The 17,752-nt window shown below is 44.4% G+C and overlaps 1 protein-coding gene across 4 annotated transcripts in view; it reads left to right on the forward strand.

The window, feature by feature from the left end:
- The first annotated feature begins 4,427 nt into the window (after positions 1-4,427).
- The window catches only part of CHST1 (carbohydrate sulfotransferase 1), a 29,322-nt gene continuing 15,997 nt past the window's right edge, over positions 4,428-17,752 (forward strand). The window contains exon 1 of one of the 4 annotated variants that reach the window (XM_081835675.1): positions 4,428-4,577. The gene's annotated coding sequence lies outside the window, so the exon portion shown is untranslated. Of the gene's footprint in view, positions 4,578-11,645; positions 11,820-11,939; positions 12,284-12,338; positions 12,789-17,752 lie in introns of those variants that run through there. The other 3 variants (XM_081835671.1, XM_081835676.1, XM_081835673.1) reach the window with 3 other exon arrangements.

The following is a 17,752-nucleotide window of genomic DNA, read 5'->3' on the forward strand; positions in this document are numbered from 1 at the left end:
ATTTTAAAAATATGCATCTTAAAATAGAACAGGAAGTGAGCAAAATCTACCTGGGGGGGGGGGAACAACACTGAAGCTTGAATTTTGCCCCAATTTGTTTTGCTGAAAGGCCACTAACTTTCAGATAGGGGAAACCTATATTTAAACAATGGGGCATGTTGGTGACAGGGCAAGCAAAAATCCAATGGGGTTAAGTCCAGCAATTACCCTGATCTTTCATTAATATTCCACCTGGGAAATGCTCATTTGGCACCCATCCCTGTATATACCAACTGATCTACCTGAGCCAATATACAGTACGTCTCATACTTATCTCTCAGGAGACATAGCATGCAAGAACCAGCTGATCAATTAATACCCAGTTGGATGTTGGGTATTTAGGATGTGTTTCCCACTGTCAGCCATCTGATACCATAATCATGGGAAATTGCAGTCAAACATAACTAGGCGTGAGTGCTAGTTAGAGCATGAAGGGGTTAAGACCACATAGTTAGATTCCTAGACTCAACTAGGTCATGCCCTCTCTCTCTGATAAGGGAAGTAGTGAGGCTTTATCTTCCTGTCCCCCACCCCTCTCTGTGCCATGTAACCAACGAGGAAGGGTGTGTCCAAGCTTTGCTCCAAGCTTAGAGCATGTATTTGAAGCTATCTTTCTGTATTTTCTACCCAAGAGTATTCTGCCCATGTTCTCCTTGCTGCTGCTTGGATAAATGCAAATCTGACCTTTGAATATGTAAGTAAAACATTTTTAACTTACTTAGCAGTTTGCGGTCTGTTCATTGCAAGAGGGGTAGAAAAGAGGGGAGTTTTGTTTGCAAGCAGACTAAATGAAACAAAAGGGTCTAACAACCTATATTCCTAATGCTATACTATACCTTGACTTTTGTGAGTTTAAACTCTGCTTTGGGGCTCTATTTTGCTGGAGTGTGAGTTTAGCCCCATGTTTTGAATCCAGGCACCTATCTGAATCTTTTATTATTTACCCCCCCACACACACATGGGTCACAGGGGTTCTATTTCCCTTCCACTATACAAAGATGTAAAGATGTCCTGTGATTCGCAGGTGGGTTGTGCTAGGTTCTGCTGAGCTGCCTCTCTACTGAACCATTTGCCTGTCTTCAGGACAACAGTTCCAAAATATGCTCAGGTATCTGAATCATAGTACAAATCACAAAGTAGGAAGTTTTCCTCAAAGAGGAGCTGAACCAATGTTGACACCCCCCCTTTATGGTTAACATAGGAAATATTTCCAAGCAGATGATCGAAACACTTAAAGAAATATGGGTACCCAGAAATGACTGGGTAGAAGCTTCTGAGGGTCAAAATGGGCAATACTGAATGAATGAAAAGACTTATCCAGGGAGAAAAAATGAGCAGACTGCACCAAATGAAAAGAAACACTAAAATATCAAATTACTACGACTAAAGTGCTAAAATAGCTAAAGATGAAGTTACAACGCCAGGGCAAGACAACAAGCTAAAATAGCTCAAAAAAGTTACTTCTTCAATTTGAAAAATTGAACAATTATTCCCAGGCACCGAACAAAAGCAAGTGCCTCTGTCTGATAGCATCTGGCAAATCTCCACACTGGCATCACCTGAATTACTACACTGCATGAAGCAGCGCTTACAGCCAATGAAAAAGCGTATCAGTTTAATTTCAAATTACAATAATGGGCAAGGGATGACTTATCAAGGCAAGGAAGAGAGAAGGCAGTTGTCTTGATAAGCAGGAAGTATCTGGAGGGGATCTCAGCAAAGGAAGCTACCTTACACCGAGTCAGACCATTGTTGCATCCAGCTCAGCACTCCCTGCACTGACTGGCAGGGGCTCTCCAGGGTTTCAAACTGGAGGCATTCCCAGTCCTACTGGGAGATGCTGATAGACAATGCTAAGCTAGTCAGACCATGATGGTTTGACTCCATATAAGGCAGCTTCCTGTGTTCCTGTGTCTGCCTGACTTCGGCACTGAATGGTTGCAGAATCTACGCACAGAGAGGATTTGAAATATGGGCAAGCCTGAAAGGCTGTACCTATAACTTTGTTAGGTTCCTAGTGAAAATTCATCTTTGGATACAGACAATGCGGTTGCATTGTTATCAGGAAGAATACCCCCCCCCCCATACATACAAAAGATCACATACTGTTATTTCCCTGCACTATAGAAGCACAGAGCAGTGGCTAGGTGACCTTGCGCCCCTGGCAAAACTGTCCAGATTGCACCCCCTAGCCATGGACAAATTAGCTCTTCTTTCCACCTCTCCTCCAACCGTCCCCATTCAATTCACCCTCTATTTAAAACCTTTTCTTATGAGGAAATAGTCAATATTTTTATTTATAGATATATTTATGGACATATTTTAAAGCCGATTTTGTGCATCCCCTCGCCTGTGCCCCTAGTGAGGGCCCACCTCGCCACCCCCTAGCTACAGCCCTGTGTTTGGCAACAGCCTTTTTGATATGTCATACTTAGAATGGTATAGCTGTGAGCAATTTCCATGACTAGTTTTAAGGTAGGGTCACAACCAAGGTGGCTAATCACATGCATTCAGCACCCACCTTGTTCACTGCCTTATTGCCTTTCCTTATCAACATAAGCTACCTAGCGTTTGCAGAGGAAGTGATGCAGAACTGCTAACCTCAATCAGTCAAGTTTCCTACCCCTCTCCCATGATTATATATATATTTTTAAATTTACATTTTGAGTTATTTTTGTTTTCCTTTCAGAAGCCAAGCTGGTTGACTTTATTCTTGTGGAAAGCATGAAAATTCAGATTAATATTTCATTTCCTATTTGCTAAAGAAATCATATTTGAATTTTATTTTTATTACAAATAAACACAGGCTTCGACTATGTTGCCAGTAGTATTAACACTCTTTATTCCTTCCCAGAACCAAAACTGAATAAATAACAATAAAGAAGAAGGAAGTTTTTTTAGAAGGAACAAAGCTCAGTGGGGGGTGGCGATAGGAAAGGCTGCACGTGTGTTTGAAATAATGGAGAAGAAAAAATCAAATGAATATTATTAACACTATTCAAAAGTAACCTGCAATTTATGGTAAAACTCTTCTGTTATGCATTAAAAAAATTCTATACAGAAGTTTATCACATTTGTCTTTGAAGGGTACATACGGTAGTTAATCTCTGCTTTCATATGGGAAACTGAGGTTGCAGGTTGTATACTCAGTGAATCTAGGGCTAAGCAGAGATTTCATAGATCTTAGGTTTAGCTTTGATACCTATCCATTGCACTATTACATCAATTTTGTGAACAATTTTGTGAGCAAATTTATAAGCTTTCCTTCCCAGTTTCAAATTTCCAGAAATTTTATTATTTTAAAATAGAGCATTCCCCAAAACATTTTTCAAGGTAGAATTATAGTCTATTGGAAGAAGATGTTTCTTTCTGTGGTCATGTTCATTAATTTTAGTGAGGTTATTCTGAGTAGGTCTGACATTGGATACAACCCACAGTGCAGAGCACATTTGCTGCAAACTATTTGCTGTTCATCTTGGATATTGAAAGAATATAATAGCCATCAATGGAGAGACGTGTAGTCCATCAGATGTTTTGATATACAAGTTTTGGAGAGCAATGGAGGTCTTCTCTTTGTTCTTTTGTGTACATTATGGACTCCTGTGTTGCCAGCTTGCAAAGTTGCTTGGTCTTGCCACGTGAGCTGGTTCCTCAGCCAAGCAGACCATTTGCACATTTTGTAGCATTTGAACTGACCCTTGGTGTGTTGCTCCATGAAGTCAGTCTCACAGCAGCATATTTGAACCTGGGTCTCTTTAAGTCTAGGGTGAACATTCTGTCCTGGTACCAGAGTGACTCTCTAGCAACTTTCCTAGTGCCAGCAACTTTGTGGAAAAAAGAGTTGAGATGGATGTTTGTTCAGGTGAGATGGAGCTATTTATATCTATAAATAAATAAAACATATTTTCAGATTAAGGGCAGTTCAGAAGGAGATGAGATTCCAAGGGGTGGCTTAGAGGAAAATAATCCAGTCTGGCTTCTGCAAGGACTCCTTATAAAAGCATGAGTATGTTTTGTTTTCTAAAAACCATGTCGCTTCTTAGGAGCATACAAAGGGAGAGGAGAGACAGCATGCCCACCGAACTTTTAGCTTTTGCTGAATGGTAAACAGCACCTTCTGCTTCTAGAGTTCTTTGAGCCTGCTTGTTTGTTTCTGCTGCTAGTCTCTAGTGTCAAAAGCAATAGTGACACACTTAGCTCAAGAGCCAGCTGCCATCTATGGCATTCATTTGTATGCCATACTGCCTGTTCCCGATTCCCTCCTACCCCCAAACAAATGCTGGCTGTGCCGTCTTGCTGCTTGGCTTGGAATGGCCCCAAGATTTTTGGGCGAGTTTATATCGCAATAAAGAGCTCCTTTCTCTCCCGCCAGTACTGTCGAGCCTGCTTCTGTTTGGTGGCTCCCATGAGGGATCTCAAAATTACAGCAACAGGCAGCCTGAGAAAACCCAGTTTGCAACGGGAGGTTGCCATGGACTGTAAGAATGGAAAAGTCCATACAGGCTAGAAGCCATGGACAAGAATTGGATTAACAGCTGGTAAGAACAATGTACTATCCTGGCAAGCTTGGTAATATGGGCAGGGCAAGGACTCTGGCAGAGGAGAATTGGTGGGTGGGTGATAGGGATGAGTAAGTCCTTCAATTCCAGTTCTCTCTGTTTCTCTGTTTCCCAATCTTAAATTTCCACATTTCCACAGCAATCTGGTTTGTTAATTAAAAAAACCTCATGAAAATTCAGGAGAACCCCCCAAACACATTTTTGTATGCTGTTTTGACAAATATACATGGTTTTGTAAATAATTTCCTGTAATGCATGTTGGCTATTTGCATCAAGTGGAGAAAGTGAACAGACACACAATTTGATGCATAATTTGATGGGTCATTCAATGTAGCTGAACTGTAGATTCTATATTGATAGGAGTAACAGCACATAGTTTTGGAATTCACTAGCATAGAATAGGGGATGGGCACCAATTTTAATGACATTAGATAAATCCCTAGATGATAAAGCTAGTAATGGCTACTAGACATGATGGCTGCAGAGAGGATGAGAGGCCTCTGAATTCCAGTCGCTGGAGAACAACAGGTGTCTAGTTGGCTGCTATGGGAAACAAAATGTTTGAATAATAGGCATTTGGTCTGATCCAGGAAGGCTCTTATTATGTTCTTAGCTGGCAGAACATTTTGGACAGACAAATTCAATGCTGTCAAAAAATATGTCACCCTATAAATCCCTCTCCTGTATCACTAGCGGTTGAGTGCAAGATGGTATCTCATGTGCTTGTGCTCTGTGAATGTGTCCTGGAACAGGCACTCTAAGCTGCAAGCCCCTGGACACTATTATGCCCCAAAACTGTCAGGTCTATTATCAATGCATATGTGCAAAGGAACTCTCTGATTTTTAAAGGAACTGATACAGCCTAATCATAGACCTCATGGATATCATCTTGGTGGTGAGTCCTGGAAGACCTGCTCTTGCTTGCAGGCCTTTTCCCACCTGGCCTTGGAGGGCAGGGCCTGGACTGACTCCAGCTACAAAACCTGAGGCTGCTGGGGTTGGGCTGGGGTATTGTTTTGCTGGGCTGGAGTTGTTGCTGTTAATTTTTTTGTGTCTTTATTTTGTATCTTACGATTTATGTAGAAATTGTTCGATTTGGTTATGTGTTTTTTATGTTTGATTTATTGTTTATGACTACTTTTGTTATGTTTGTAGTCATGTAACTTTTTTTAAGCCACCTTGAGCATGGTCTTAACTTTGGAAATGAGCCGTACAAATAATATGAATTGATCAATCGAAATGGGGAAAGTCACGGGAGTCACTCAAAATATACCACTGCTTCTTCTGTTGAAGTGATACAACGCTCTACATTTGTAAAGAATCTATGTTCCTGATCAGCTTCTGCAAAATGCCAGTGAGAAAATAAACCTAGCCTATTACTTTTTTTCTTCCAAAGGTTGAACTAACCAAGGTTAGCTGAGTCCCAGAATAAACAATTTTTACCCTCAGGCCAAAGGCATGTTTGATAAGTGATTTCTCCATCAGGATAAGAAGCATGTATTAGAAGAATATTCCCAGGTGCACAGTGGTACATGCTGAGCTTGCGCCTTAGCCTGAAGTTTTATGATTTTCTGGGTGTGTGTCGTGATTTTAGAAAGCTATTTTCACTGATTTTTTAGAACCTGAATTGTATGTTAGTACTTGTTAGAACCATAAGCAATATTTTCTTCTTTTCCTAGACTTCTCAGGATGCATGTATCACAGTCCAGTCCTTGGATGCCCCCAGAAGCCTCTCAAATACTGACCTTGAGTTGGAGGAGCTTGTCTAAGATGCCTCGCATTTAACCTTCCCAAGGCACAGTTTGAGGGGAAATAATCAATACAACATCAGGGCCTGCTTCAGCCACCACCACCCATCACCAACCTTACATTTTCATGCACATTTCTCCTAATATACATATTTTTGTATGGAAGCTTATATAGTATTTGCATTTTTGAAAATGACTATCCCCTAATAGAATGCATTTCCATACATTAGTCTCATGAATATCTGCAATTTTGTGTAGACTTTTCACTAACACATACCGTATTTTTTGCTCTATAAGACTCACTTTTTCCCTTCTAAAAAGTAAGGGGCAATGTGTGTGCGTCTTATGGAGCGAATGCAGACTGCCCAGCTATCACAGAAGTCAGAACAGCAAGAGGGATTGCTTGCTTCTGAGATTCAGAATATTTTTTTCTTGTTTTCCTCCTCCAAAAACTACGTGCATCTTGTGGTCTGGTGTGTCTTATAGAGCGAAAAATACGGTACATTTTTGTGTGCATTGTTTGGTTAGAGACTCGGGAACATTTAAGACAAGACTCCAGGGTTCAAACTCAACCGAACCCAAATCGGTTGGCAGTGATAATGGATTTGTAATTTGAGGTTTTAAGCCCAGGTCACAGCATCTTGGTCATGTTGTGGGGTGCTACCTATGCCTGGTCATATGTGAGCCTGCCTGATCACAGTCAAATCTGACTATTAAGCAGCACATTCCTCTGGGAGCGAGAGTATTTCTAAACGCAGTGTTAAATAATAATTACTGTAATTCTTTATAACCCTTTGGACTTCACATTAAACACACACTAAGCAAGATGGGACCCATAAAAATGAATGTTGCCATTACGGTATCCAGAATTATAAATGGGCTCTTACTGTTAACTGCCAGAAGTGGGTGTAGAATACAGCAGAAGACATAAGACCCGTATTCAAATACATTTGGACAGAGGGGGAAACACACAAATGTTTGGAGATGCTGAAAACATCTTTCCTATTTTTAGATAACTGACTTGGGTCACCTTGAAATTCACCAAACTCTCTACCCACCCCCACCCCCCAACTGTTTGAAGACTTCACATAACTCAACTTCGATTTAAAGCCTTGACTCTCTTATTCGGCTTAGATCCTTGTCTAAGGTGGTTTCCTCCAGTATAGTTTTTAATTACTGCTTCAGTATAAATTACACATGGAAGACTTTCCTTCCTGTAGCTGCAGGGAAGTTTCTAAGCACATCACATCACAGATCCAGTGTGCTTATGGCAGGCAGTATTATTTCTAGCACACCCAATCAGTGCAAAACGATGACAAAACAGGAATTTGAGTAAGGCTTTTTCAGGCAACAACAACAACAAAAACCCTCAGCAAATTGGCATTAGGGAAGTCACTGGAGTGGAGGAATGATGTCCTTCTGTTCCATATTTCCATCTAGTCCCTAGCAGTTCATCATACAAATTTGTGATTAGCAGCCTACAGCAGCTCCATCCTCTCCTCTCCCTTGGAACTGCTTGCTTTGATTTTTCAGCACCACCCAGATGCTAGCTTTTGTACCCATGAGAGATCTATGCTCCCATGTTTCCCCAGGTTTTGGGGTTCCATGGCAAAAATATTAGGAACCTATACAGCCCCAGGGTGCATTTTCCCTCCTGAAGATAGTTTCTTACAGTGCTACTACTGGGTCAAACTTACTCAACAGCAATCTGACATATTTGAGTGCTGGTCAAATAGGGGCTCAGTGATGACCACAGCCAGTCCAGGCTACTGCCATATTGCAACTGACCTATAACTAACCAAGGACAATTGTGACCTTTTTGAACAAGAAGGTGATATGTTGCTGGTGTGCTGCGTCAAACTAGCCCCAGCGAAAATTTCCAGTAATTGGAAGCAAGGGTTGTGGGCTATCAATAGGAAACTGCTCAGTAGTTGGCCACATATGATAGTGTTGCAAGACCAGGAAAAAACTTAGTGACAGGCCAGGAAGTGGTGAAGCAGAGTCTGTGGGGGAAAGTTCTGTCTCCCATACTAATCCTTTCCAAACAGAAGCACTGTTATGTTTCACATTAATGTGCCGATAATTAACTGTATATACTTAGAAGCAAGTAATACTGATTACAACAAGATTTATGTCCAGCTAAGTATGTTTAAGATTGCAGGCTTAATTTAAAATTCTAATTAAGATTCTATTAATGTTTTTATTTAGGGACAAACTAAACATTATGAGGAAGAACTGTAATTGGATCACCCAATGTATTTTTATTTTCCTGAAAGAAATGCACACAGGATGCCCAAAAATTGGTTTGGGACTATAATGTAGGAGAAAAGAGGTTAACCCTTTCATCCCATCTCATGGGAAGCCCCAAGAGCAATGTAGGGGAAAGTATACAGGGATCACTGCTTCCCCTGTGCCGTGGCTCCAGTGCACCCCTTAGAAGGAGAAGAAGTAAAAAGGCAGATGCAGTCAAGGACCTCCCACGTAATGCCTCAAACTGGTTGCCTCAGACTTATCCATGTGTCTTTCGCTCCCATCCTTCAGTTAGGTTCAGGCAAGATGTTTATGCCAAAGTGTTCTGGTCCCTTTGCTGAGATTCTCCTTATTAGTGCATTCTGCCTGCATCTCAGAGAAAGCTGAAGCAAGCCATAGCGATTGGCTGGAGCTAAGGCAGAATGTATGAAAGTATACATGAACGCATTGGCAAAGGGGGTGAACTGCTTGCTCATAAAACTATTTAATACATGCTGCCAAAGTCCTGAGCTCCAGCCAGCAGCCAAAGCAAACAGCTTGAATAGTAAGGCATTGCACTCTGCCAGCAAGACAGGAACAAAAGGTGGGGAAGACAGTTTTCTGGGTGGGCTATTGTTCCATTGTACCACCTATGGAACTGGGCCTTTGGTGCAATTTTCATTCACAGCTACAAAAGTCACAAACCACATTTTTGTGACTTTAACCAGATAGAATTTTAACACACAGGGAAGACTTAGGGGCCTGATATTTCCTAACCTGACAGCAATAGCAATCAACATGTATTTTACAGCTTCACTGTATTAATCTAGCAACACCATGTCAGCTTAACCTGACCTTCTACAATGGAATGTATGAATGAGGCTTACATCCTATTCACATTTATTTGCAGGAAAGTCCTATTAAGTTCAATGGTTCTGCTGAGAAAATATGCATCAGATGGCACTTTGAGGAAAGTTAAATAAGATATAGGGCTCGTTTACTGAATGTCCCTTTATGAGATATACAATCTGCAAACATGTTTTCTTTTTCACTGTGTCAGGTGTGAGGCCCCGAGTGCAACAGTCAACATGGTGGGCTTCACACAGTCACCATGAGGATATTCCAGGGAGAAAGGGACCTGCTCCCTAGGTGTACTGTGTACCCTTGTAGGGTTGAACCAAGAACACAAAAAGATGCATTCTCACATACTCAGTAAATTCCCTTCAAATGGTGAGAAAGGTTGGGTCTGTCAGTTTCAAATAATGCAAACTCTGGGGCCGCAAGGCCACTTTGAGAGAATTAGTGACGATTAGTAAATTCTGGCCAGGAAAAAATTTAGACCTATTGGTACCTATTCAGTAGATCCAGTCTATTTTCACCTTCATTGGTTTCCAATTAGTTTCTGGACCCACTTCAAAATCCTGGTTATGACCTATAAAGTATACGTGGCTTGGGCTGTCCATACCTGAGGGAAGACTTCCTTCTGTATGTACTTCCTACCTGTATCTACTTCAGCCCCTATCTGAGTGCCACCTCTGTCCATACTTTGGAGGGTAGTCAGGACAGAGAGGGCCTTTTTGGTGGTGCACCCCCCCCAACAGAATGCTTTCCCAAAGGAAGCACACATGGTGTTCATGTTGTTGTCTTTTTAACTTCAGCATGACTCCCCCCCCCCCATTTTTAAATCTCCTCATTTTAGTCCCTGTGGCATGGCTGGTGGTTTTAGCTGAGCTGGGGGGGGGGGGGGTTGTTTTCAAAAAGCTCCTGTGCGTGGCATGATATTGATGGTGTGTTTGGGTTGTTATGCTGAGATTTTTATAGCTCAATGTTATGTTTCATTGATTTGTTTATAAGGTACCTATCAAGTATAAATAATAATAAAAAACGTCATTCAATTGAACCAAGCTGGTACTATAAACCTCAGCCCTGAAATCCTTGGAGAAGCTTTCATAAGTATTTTAGGGAGCTGAAATGTGAGAACGTACGCCTGGCATACGGGTGATGCCTGACTTGGGAGGCTTCCCTAACTGAGAGAAGCTCGCGGTCTTCTCCTCAGCGAGCCCCACAGCGCCCCGCAGCGGTCAGCCGCGACTGCTGAAGTTGCGCGCGCTCCGGACAGCGGCCGCTCCAGAGGTTCTCCTGCCTCAACAACCCCCGACGTCTTTTAGCGCGGCGTCGGCGCCTTTAAGAGAGGGAGTGAGAAACTCAGGCTAGCCATCTGGAAGCTGGAAAGTTGTCCGCTGGTTGGACAAAGAGCACGGCGAGAGCATCAACACCGCAGCAAGCTCGCGCCGGGGTCCGATGCCACCGCCGAATCGCCTCAGGCGGAATCGGTGTGGCGCGCGTGGCTGCTCGCGCCGAATTCCCTTCGCTTGAAAGGAAGCGCGCTGCGGAGGAGAGGCCCGGCGGGGGGTCCCCCCACCCTCCCCCCCCCGCGCGCGCGCCGCCTCGCCCGCGCTTTCCTCAGTTAGGCAGAGCAGAGCGCGGGCTGCGCTCTGACCCCGGAGATGGGCCGCGGCGGGAGGGGCCGGCAGCTGCTTCTGCTGCAGATTTGGCTCGGCGAGGGGAGCTCCCTGATGATGATGATGCCGCCGCCGCCGCCGCCGCCGCCTGCACCGTTTCCTTGCTGCTGGCTGTGCGGTTGGAAGGGAGCTCAACCTCCGCCGGTATAAAAAAACACAAAAACAAAACCCCTCCTCGCTCTCCAGGGAAGGCGGTCGGCCAATAGGTTCGTACCGGTTTCAGAGAGACTGGTCTGGAAAGCAGTAGCAACTGCCGAAAGGATACTTCGGCGGCTCGGCTGCGGTCGAAAGCGCGGGACTTTTCTTCCCCCTTCGCTCGCCCTCGCCCACCTCGGAGCCCGCGCCGAAGCGTCTGAGGGAAGGAAGCGGGCGCTGCCGCAGCAAGAAAGAGAAGGCGCGCGGGGAGGGTCGGAGCAGCCCCGCCGCCCGCCCGCCCGCCCGCCGGAGCTGCGCGTGGGTCTCCTCCTTTGGCGGTCGCGCGTGCGTCGTCGTGCGAGGGGAGGGGAAGGGGGGGCGGTGGGCTGGCGAGAGCCAGAGCTCAGCCCCGAGGAGAGACACACCGGAGGATGGTCCTCCCGCCGTGGCCGCGCGCCGCCGCTGCCGAGCGAGCCTGAGCTGCGGAGCGAGGGGAGATGCGGCCGGCGACTCTGGCTGGAAGCCCTTGAGATGAGGCGGACGCCCGCCGCCGCCGCCGTGCCCAGAGCGGCGCCTCGTTTCCGAAGGTAGCTGGCTGCAAGGGGAAGGCAGGACGTGACGGGGGCTGCTGGCAAGTCCCTCTTGCCCGGGGCGGGAGGGGGCACCCAGGACGCCGCTTCTCTGGCCAACGCAATCTCGCTCCCTCGCTCCCCCAATTCTCTCTATTATTAAGCGAGAGGATGCAGCGCGAGCGGGGTGGGCGAGAGACGTGATGCTCTGGGTCGGTTATTCCTGGGCACCGAGGAGGCAAATGGAAATGCACTTTTCCGCTCTGGAGGCAGCCTAATAATGCAGGCTATGCAGGCAGCGCCTTAAAGACGGAACAGATTTATTTATTCGCCCTTTCTTTTTAAAAAACAAACGTGGCGTAAGCTTTCGTGGACTAGCACCCAACCCACTCCGTGCCTTCCAGCCCACGGAAGCTTATGCCGCCGTCAAATCGCGTTTGTCTTTCTTTACGGTGCGTGTTCGCTCCGCGATTTTAGCCCAGGTTAGTTTACCCCGCAACTCTTGAAAAACTACCTTATTGTACAAGGCGATCCAGCAAGGATTGTTAAAGTAAAGGATTGGCTCGCCCGCCCGCAACAACGGCGACCACCTTGCTTTGAATGTAGGTAGCGGTTATTGTGGATCAGCTAACGCGAAGAGCAAAGGTGTGTTGTGTTCAGTTTGTGGTGGTGCAGGAGGTCGAGAGGGCTCGTCCACAGGTAAAGGGGATGGAGCGGTGGCGGGAGAAGACTTTCTGTATGTGACTGCAGAGACACGTGGGAATCGCCGGGCTGGCTTAGAACTAGGAGTCTCTCATCCAGGTACAGGCAGCTGGCTCTTTGGAAGAAGAGGCGTCAGGAAACCCCAGCATGATTTCCAGTTTTGTTAAGCTAGTGCCAAGGGATGACTCTGATTCCAAATGCAAGTTTTGGGGACTAGGTTGGCCTTGCTTGTGATATGGGATGCCAGAGCAGCACAGCGCTGGAGAAATGCATGGGATGGGTCAGGTAAGGGCATCTACAACTTAATGTTTTATTTTGGGATTCCACCTCCAGCCTGCCAAGGGGTAGCGATTTTCATTCTTATCTGGAACTTGGAGCCTGGGCTGGAGCAGAGGTTTTAGGATATGTTGCTTTTTGCAGGCTTTGTAATGCTTTCTCTTGTTATCGCTTTGTTTTCCGATGTAATTAAGCTGGCAGCTGGAGTCCCCAAACTCAGTGCTTAGACCAGCCTTTCTAATTTCTCTATCTACAGCTCATTCCCTGGTGGGTTAGGATTTCCCTGACTTGTATTTTCAGCATGGCACTAGCAGCTTCCCTTATTTAATTTTGGAGGCAGCAAAACATGCCTTTCATCGGTCCTTTAGTTAGAAATGACCACTGAGGAAAGAATGCAGCGACAAGATACCACTTCCTTCTTGTTTAACTCTCATTTGGCATCTTTGGGGCAACGATTTGTGGGGAGGAAATGAAATGTTTAGGTGAAATGGGAGCACTCTTATTTCCTAAAGTGGTCTAGAACAAGGAGATAAATGAGACTGAAATGCCTTTCCAGATGATCAGTCTGTAGCACAACAATAAAAGCAAAGTTGTTGCTTCTGTTGTGTTGGACTCTTGACATCTTCCCTTAAGAAAGCGCATTTGTTTCAGGGATATTCTGTTTTTCCAGCACTCAAATAGCAACCTATTGTTTGGAAGAGGCCAAGCTTTCTCCAGCTGGTGGGGCCATTCTAATTGATTATGAGGACTGAATGGAATCTGATGGCGTGAAAGTCGTGAGCACTCACTGTATAAAACATGTGAAATCATGCTCCCTCATGTTAACAACAACAACATAGGTCTCATCCTGAACAGGCTTAAGAAAAGTATAGGAACACTGAGCAAGCCTTCAGACTTTGTCCTGAGAACAGTTCCACCTTGCATACAGATTTCTTCTTTGCAAGCTGAATATTTCCTCTGGAGCCCCCACCATGCAGCAGTAGCCCTCCCTGCAGCAAGGCTTTCCCCACATCCATTATGTGTGGATTGGATGTCTCACTCACACCTTTGAATTTAGGTGTGCAGAATCATTCCGCAAAGACTAAAATATGAAACAGGTTTATTGAGACACCTGTATTACATTTTAGCCTTCACAGAATAGTTTTAAGGAAATATTGTTGAAATAAGAATTTGGGGGATGGGGGAGAACCAGGGTTGACAAACCCTCCAGATGTTTGCACTACAATTCCCATCCTGTCCAGCCAGTCCAAAACATCTGGAGGCTGCAAGGTTGGTGAGGTCAGGACTAGTTCATAATCCAGAACATATCAGTGTCAAGTCAGTATTATCCATTCTTTCTGCTTCTGCAACTCTGTAGTATGGGCACCAAAATTCCAGAGTTCTTATTTCCCTCAAAGCTTTGATTCATCAATTTAAATACCAAGATATCTGGGTGTGTGAGAGAGAAGGAGAACAAGGAAGGAGCTTTTGTCAACTTCCAGTCTAGGCTATTTATTGGCACAGAGTTCCTCAACTTTTGGATCCCAGATGATGTTGGTTGAGAACTTCTGTGATCCTCAGTCAGCTTAGCTGATGATCAGGGTTGATGGGAGTTGTAATCCAACAACGTTTGGCAACCCAAGCCTGGTTTACAGTGTTTATAGACTGCCCTGTGTGTCCAGCATGGCTCACAAGAAGAAATAAAACCATTTGAAATTCAAAAATAATAGAAGTATAAACACAGCATAAAAATAGTCACATATATAAATCTAAAACAGATAAAGAGGCTGGTGCTGGAGTGACTCAAAGGTAAGTGCTATGTGGGAGGGCATTTCAAAGCCAGGAAGCCTTCCCTGGAAAGGTAGATTTCCTTATAGTCACTCACCACACCTTACTGGATGGAGACACTTGAAGAAGGTCCTCTGAAGTTCTCAAGGGTTGTGTAGGTATGTGTGAAGAGCAGTAGTTCTTTGGGTACCCTGATCCCAAGTCCCGATGGGTCTTAAAGGTCAAAAGCAACACCTTGAATTGGGTACAGAAATGGACTGTGAGCTAGTTAAGATAGTGAAGCACTAGTCAGATGTGCTTCCATTGCAAAGTTTTGGTCAAGCAGTTTTGTAGTCATGCACTGAATTTTCAAAAGTAGACTTTTCTACAATGCCTTGCAGTAGTCCAACTATGAATGGAACCTTTTTTTTTAGCAGTCTCAGGTAGAAATGCTGAATTTTGCAATTGAAACTCAGGCTGTTGAAGCAACCAGCTGTTTTCTGCACTATAAGAAATGTTCTTGTCCAAAGCAGGCTGTTTATGGCTATTTAAAATAACTGGGGCACCTTTTAAAGCAGGATTTACCAGGTATGCTTCAAAGAATGCATCCACACTAGTGGTACAGGGGAGTGTGGCACTGAGAAGGAAATCAGGGGGTACTGTGCAAAGCAGACTGAGGATGAGGAAGAGAGGATTAAGACAGGCTGATGGTTTTGATAGTAAAGTATTTGCATTCTTTAGGATTGGAGTTAGGTATGAATGAAAATTAGGCTTATTCCCCATAGAGGGCAAACACGGACCTTAAGAACAAGGTTTAATAGTTGCGCTTTAATTTTAGATGTATGGCCTACCCAGTCCAAAGGACTGGGAGTGGGTTTCTACCAGTATTGCACAGTAGAAATAGAGCCTCTTATGCCAAAAGTTCAGTCTAATGTCCATGCAAGGCATAACATAAAGTTCCCAGCCATGTTCACCCTTACAATGAAAAGTAGGGACTGCAGCCATTTGCAGCATGTAATAAGAGGGAGGACCCATAGCTCAGTGGTGGAGCATCTGCTTTGCATTCAGCAGGTCTCAAGTTCAATCTCTGGCTTCCCCACTTAGCGCTGGGAGCCAACCCTGCCTGGAGAGCTGCTGCCAGTCAGTGTAGACAATACTGTGCAAAACAGACCAATGGTGTAACTTGTTATACAGCAGCTTCCTATGTTGCTATGTGATGCTTTTTCCACCTACTGATTCCCTCCTTAAGTATTTCCCTGGCTAAGGTCGCTTCTAGTTTCAGAAGCCAGCTGGTGTGTATATGTGTGCAGAATGGCCAGGGAGCAATTTCAGGGAAGAGCTGAGTGCAGGAGGAGTTTAGGGAGGTGGTTCCCACTTTCTGATTCTCCTCAGCAAGTCTGCCCCTGAATTCTGCAATATGTTGGAAAACATGGGTCTTGGGTATGTTTCCCAAGAATGCCTATTTTGGTTCCTTAAATAAAACTTCTGCTGCTGTTACTTTTTTCTTTATGATATTTTGAAAAATGCTTATTGGGAAAAGCCAGAGATTTAATTCAGGGACACCTTTTTATTGGGTGAACAATAGTATGATGTGGCTCTGAGGCACATCTGGCAAAAAGGCTGCAAAGTATCTCTGCTGTTCTTCACACTTCTCAAATCTGCATTGCCATCATATCCTACACACATTCCAAAGATGTGCACCTGTGGCCATTTTCTCTCTGCTTCTCTGTGTTTGCTTTTAAAATAGGAGGTCAAGGATGCTCGTGGCCTTGAAATGAAGCCACCTACCCATTTGGCTCCAAACCAAGAAATTTATTTACTTTTCCTAATCCCAGCCGTTCCGAATTCACTTGTTCGCTCAGTACACCTTGTACGAAGGGACAAATGTACCATCAAATATATTCCTACTAATTCCCTTACCTGGCGCTGTAGTCTAAACCACTGAACCTCTTGGGCTTGCCGATCAGAAGGTTGGCGATGGGGTGAGCTCCCATTGCTCGGTCCCAGCTCCTGTCAACCTAGCAATTCAAAAGCATGCCCAAAAGTGCAAGTAGATAAATAGGTACTACTCTGGTGGGAAGGTAAAGAGTGATTCTGTGCGCTGCTCTGGTTTCGGTGTTCCATTGCACCAGAAGCGGCTTAGTCATGCTGGCCACATGACCTGGAAAAACTATCTGCAGGCAAACGCCGGCTCCCTCGACCTGTAAAGGGAGATGAGCACTGCAACCCCAGAGTCGTCTGCGACTGGACTTAACTGTCAGGGGTCCATTACCTTTACCTTTTATCTGGTATATCTCTCCCTATCTCCTCCCTACTGCCGCAGGCCGATTCCTCTTTCCTGAATTCCTCCTAAGGGACTTTTGTCATCCTCTAAATAATTCCTTCCACTATTAACCCAGTACCTCTTTTACTTGGGTTGAGAAACTTGTGCTAACTAAAATAAAAACTAATAAAAATGAATCTTCTGTCTAATTTTAAGGAAGAGGAACATGATATTTAATTGCATATGCATTCTGTTCTCCGAAATCATTAGTCTGTTATTGTTGTTATTATTATGACTACAGAACCATAATTCGCACAGTGAAACGAGGTGATGCATACACCTTGGTAGCAAAGTTTCCTACAAACAAGATAGAAACACAATTTCTTCAAGGACAGAGGGTGGGCATAATAAAGAGATTGAAGGAGTGCACTGTAAAAACACAAAGGAAATGTTTTTAACAGTGGGCCAGAGTGAGCACAGGTGACCTTCAAACTTTTATTCAGCAGAGTTGATCTGTACACTGCTTACTTCATCTGTACACTGCTTTAAGTTGCCTCTGGCGGGATTTGAACCTTTTAGTGCAGAATTGACTTGTGCTGGGCGTTGGGGTAGGGTGGGGTGGGGAAGAACATGAACAATTCCTGTCAGGGTTGGAGTCAAGCTTTTAAATTTTGTCGGAGTTCTACCTATGTATAATGTCATGCTTTCCCACCACACACCCCTCCCTCTTGCCTTCAACTAGTATATAAAAGCAATTCTTCTCAGGGCATTATATCTCAAGGGGCAACCTTGATCTTAGTGAAAAGGCTCCTAATTCCATGAAACTGTTTACTCTGTTTGAAAAACTGTACTTACTTCTTGAGATGAATTTAGCTAGGGGAATTTGGTTGACTGATGTGCACACAGATTTTGCCACGTAGCATGATGTGGCGCGCAGAGATGAGTGTTCTGGGCTGTTTTAACA

This window comes from Podarcis erhardii, assembly GCF_964252035.2.
Source record: "Podarcis erhardii genome assembly, chromosome: 1".
Taxonomy (NCBI): Eukaryota; Metazoa; Chordata; class Lepidosauria; order Squamata; family Lacertidae; genus Podarcis; species Podarcis erhardii.